Genomic DNA, 4,965 nt, shown 5'->3' with positions numbered 1-4,965 from the left:
CAGGATGAGCCTGGCTCGCAGGGCCAGACGTGCAAAAACAGGCCAAAGTAGAGACACAAATCACCCACTCACCACTTCCTAGGGAAGTGGTGACTTGCAGGGGAATCCCTTGGAGTCCCAGGGTTAGATAGAAGTCAGTTTCCAGGAGACAGTTCTGTGTCCATGTGACATGACAATTTGGGGTAAATAGAGTGGGGCCTCAACTAAGTCCTTCCCCAAGATTCTCACAGAGTCCTGCAGCATTGTCCCCCACACCAAGTAACAGTTCTAGGTGTTATTCTCAACACCTTACCTGCACTTAGTCATTAGATCCTCACAAAACTCTATGAACTAAGTACTAGTAGAGATCTGAGGCCCAGGGAAGCCAGGATTTCAACCTGTGCAGCTGGCCTCTTCTGAAGCCCGTAAAACTAAACAACTTGCTATGCAGCCCACTCTTGCCTCTACAAGCACAAATATCATGGAAAGGGGAGTGAAGGAATATCATGGGTCAAGGGTTTGAATTCCCCAGCCACATGTGAAACCTGTTGCCCAGTCTCTATGCAGGCTACACTCTAATCTTGGATGCAACTTTCTTACCCGCTCCCCAACACCCACCTAAGCAGTCAATTCAATCCCTACATAGTGCTGGCAGGGAGGATGCTCTTCCTTTCAGGGAGTTATAGTCTGACTCCTCTTCTCCTAAGTTCCTCCCAGGCTAGTGTCTCCTGCCAATCTGCTTCCCACTTCTTCTTCTGTTTTTCTTGATTTGTGTATTATTATTATTATTATTTATTGTGATTTGGGTGAAAGTCTACGGAGCAAATTCACTTTCTTTACAGCAGCTCACACATACTTTCTCTCATGAAATTGACTACAATTTACCACAATGCAACAGTTCTCCTCCCACTTCCTCCCCATAGTTACCTCTTCCCTGTGTCCTTCCCTCCATGTACTCCTGTCCCCTGAGCTGTCTCCATGTGCCCTTCTATTCTCCCATGATTGTTCTCTCCAAGGAGTGCCACAGGAGTGAGTTCAATTCCAGACCCATAGGGAAGCTATGGCTGTAATCTCAGTGGATCCACCAGGCTCTATCAGACCAGCAAACCTGGTGCCCCCCATTTTTTTTGAATGATTTTGAGTTTTGTTCCACATTGTTCACCCCCTCTATCCAGGATCTCCTACATAGATCCCCCTGTGAGTGGCTGACAGTGGTAACCAGGCACCATCTAGTCCTTTTGGTCTCATAGTTGTATAGGTTGAGGATTGCATGGTGCACCTGTCACTTGAACTAATTGTGTCTAGGCACCTTTGGTTTTCTTCATTCTTCTTCATTCTGGATGAGGACAGACCCATCATTGCATCTAGATTGCCGTTTGCAAGCTTTTAAGTTCCCAGTTGCTACTCGCCAAAGTAGGAAGTGGAACAATGTTGTGTGTAGTATGTTATGCCAATTGAGCTTGATGTCCCCTGTGACTATGGTCCCAAGCCTATAGGTCCAACTACTTGCTCCCTCTGAGTAGCTAGCTGTGGCCAAGGAGTGACTATAACCTGGTCTGTTGTTAGCTCTATTATATATCTGGGAATTCTTACAGAACATACAAATACACTTGTAGAAACATTGTCTGCCAACCATGTACATGGTCTTGGGCACACTCCCCACTGCATGTTGTTGTTATGTGCCATCAAGTCAGACCTGACTCATAGTGACCCCTCCTTCGATTTCTGAGGCAGTATCATTACGGAAGTAGATTGCCGCATCCTCCTTCTGAGGAGTGGCTGGTGGGTTTGAACCGCCAGCCTTCCCCCACTGCATGGACATAACCTCCTATTCAGCCTGTCCATCCATCTATCCACCTGTATAATCACGTTTGCCTTCACTGACAATGCAGTACTGTATGTGCAAAAGGGTTCATCTTTGTTGTCAGTACCTCCCATGTGCCTCTCTTTGTCTTCCTCTTCGTCAAAGCCACCATGTTGATCACTCACATTTGGTACATTGCCCTTCTCTTCACCCAATTCAATACTTACCTCTACTTATCTAATAGTGTTCCTTCCCCTCCCACCCCTGGTTACCTACAAAGAAAATTTCCTTCCATATATAAACCTTTCCTTGACATTTTACAATAACAGACTAATACAATATTTGTCCTTCTATAAATTACTTATTCCACTCAGCATAATGTCCTCCAAGTTCATCCATGTTATGCGGTGTTTTGCAGATTCTATATTATTCTATAGGATTGCATAGTATTCCGTTGTGTGTGTGTCCCATAGTTTGGTTTTTGGTTATCCATTCTTCTGTTGATGGGCACCTAGGTTGGTTCCATCTTTTGGCTATTGTAAATAGTGCTGTGATGAACATGGGTGTGTATATGTCTGTTCTTGTGCTGGCTGTCACTTCTTTAGGATATATACCTAGTAATGGAATGGCTGGGTCAAATGGTATTTCTAATTCCAACTTTTTAAGGAATTGCCATAATGCTTTCCACAGTGGTTGTATCATTTTACAGTCCCAACTGCAGTGTATGAGAGTCCTAATCTCTCCACCTCCTTGCTTGTTGTTAAGTGCCATCGAGTTGGACCCGAATCATAGTGACCCGTCCTTGGGTTTCCAAGACAGTACCACTACGGAAGCAGATTGCCCAACCTTCCTTCCGAGGAGTGGCTGGTGGGTTATTTTCTGTCTTGATGAACTTTGCTACTAGTGCTGGGGTGAAATGGTATCTCATTGTTGTTTTCATCTGCATCTCTCTAATGGTTAGTGATTGTGAGCATTTCTTCATATGTTTGTTGGTCACCTGAATATCCTCCTTTGGTGATGTGTCTATTCATATTTTCTACCCATTTTTTAATTGAATTATTTGTCTTTTTGTTGTTGAGTTGCTGGAGTTTTCTATAAATTCTAGAGATGAGTCTCTTGTGAAATATGCCATAGCCAAATATTTTTTTTTCCCAATCTGCAGGTTCTCTTTTGAATCTTTTGGAGAAGTCTTTGCAAGGACATAAAAATTGAATTTTTAGAAGGTCCCATTCTAGTTTATCTTCTGCTGTTTGTGTATTTTGAGTTATGCTTGATAGTCTATTTATGCCATATATTGTTGTTGTTGTTATGTGTCGTCAAGTCAGATCCAACTCATAGCAACCCCTTTTTGGGCTTCCGAGGCAGTATCACTATGGAAGTAGATTGCCCCATCTTCCTTACGAGGAGTGGCTGGTGGGCTTGAACCGCCAGCCTTGTTAGCAGGCAAATGCCTTAGGCACTATGCTACCAGAGCTCCTATGCCATATATTAGGGTCCCTAAATTTGCCCCAAATTTTTCTTGAGGAACTTTATAGTTTTGGGTTTCGCATTTAAGTCTTTGATTCATCTGGAGTTAGTTTTTGGGTATGGTGTGAGGTAAAAATCTTTTTTTTTGGTTTTAAAGAGCAGAAATTTATTCTCTCACAGTTCAGGAGGCTAGAAGTCCAAATTCAGAGTGTGAGCGTTAGAAGTTTTTCTTTCTCTGTTGGCTGTTTTCTGTTTCCTTGTACATCTCCTGTGTCTTGGAGATCTTACCTTATCTCTCCTCTTCTCAGATTGCATAATATCTTTTTTTTCTCCTTTTATTGTGATTTGGGTGAAAATTTACAGAGCAAATACACTTTCCATACAGCAGTTCACATACACTTTGTCTCAGGACATTGACCAAAATTTACCACAATGCAACATCTCCCCTCCTACTTCCTCCCGATATTTACTTCTTCCCTGTGTCCATCTCTCCATGCACTCCTGCCCCCTGAGCTGTGTCCCTGTGCATAAGAAGCCATTCTTTCTTCCATGCTTGTTCTCTACAAGGAGTATATCTGCCTCAGGTAAATGTTGAACTCATACGCCTGTTAATTGTTTGGCTGGAAGCCACAGGTGAGGATTCAATTACAGACCTGAAGGGCAGCTAGGGGCAATAGTCTCAGTGGTTCCATCAGGCTCTATTGGACCAGCAAACCTGGTGCCTCACACCCCCCTTTTTTTTCTCCAAATGACTTTGAGTTTTGTTCCAAATTGTTCTCCATCTCTATCAATGATCTCCTACATAGATCCCCTTCCATGTGGATGACAGTGATAGCCAGGCACCATCTAGTTCTTCTGGTCTCATAGTTGTATAAGTTGTATATTGAATGGTGTACCAGTCGCTAGGACTAATTGTTTCCATGAATTTTTGTTTCCTTCATTCTTCTTTACTCTGGATGAGGAGAGGCCCATCGTTGCCTCTAGATTGCAGCTTGCTAGCTTTTAAGATCCCAGTCGCTACTTGCCAAAGTAGGAGGTGGAACAATGTTTTGTATAACATGCTATGCCAATTGAGCTTGATGTCCCCTGTGACTATGGTCCCAAGCCCACAGGTTCAACTACTCAGTCTCTCTTCGTAGCTGGCTGTGACCAAGCAATGACTACAACCTTGCCCCTTGTCAGCTCTACTATACACCTTGGAATTCTGATCATTCACATAAACTTATAGGACCATTGTCCACCAACCCTATACATGTTCTTGGATACAGTCCCCATTTCATAGACATACCTAAGAGTTCAGCCAGTCCACCCATCTATCCACCCATATACCCACGTTTGCCTTCACTGACAACGCAGTACTGTATGTGCAAAAGGATTCATCTTTGTTGTCTGTACTTCCCATGTACCTCTCTGTGTCTTTCTCATCCTCAATGCTGCCATAATAGTCACATTTGATACATTGCCCTTCTCTTTGCCCAAATCAATACTTATCTCTATCTGTCTAACAGCATTCCCTCCCCACCCCTCACACCACTGGTAATCAACAAAATTCCCTTCTATACATAAACCTTTCCTTAACTTTTACAATAACAGAATAATATTTGTCCTTTTGTGATTGCCTTATTTCACTCAGCATAATGTCCTCCAAGTTCATCCACGTTATGCGGTGTTTTGCAGATTCTACATTATTCTTTAGCATTGCATAGTATTCTATT

This window comes from Orycteropus afer, unplaced genomic scaffold (genome assembly GCF_000298275.1).
Source record: "Orycteropus afer afer isolate SDZICR_OR568_19922 unplaced genomic scaffold, OryAfe1.0 scaffold00283, whole genome shotgun sequence".
NCBI classification, from domain to species: Eukaryota; Metazoa; Chordata; class Mammalia; order Tubulidentata; family Orycteropodidae; genus Orycteropus; species Orycteropus afer.
The sequence above is the reverse complement of the archived record's forward strand: the minus strand, read 5'-3'. Positions refer to the sequence as shown.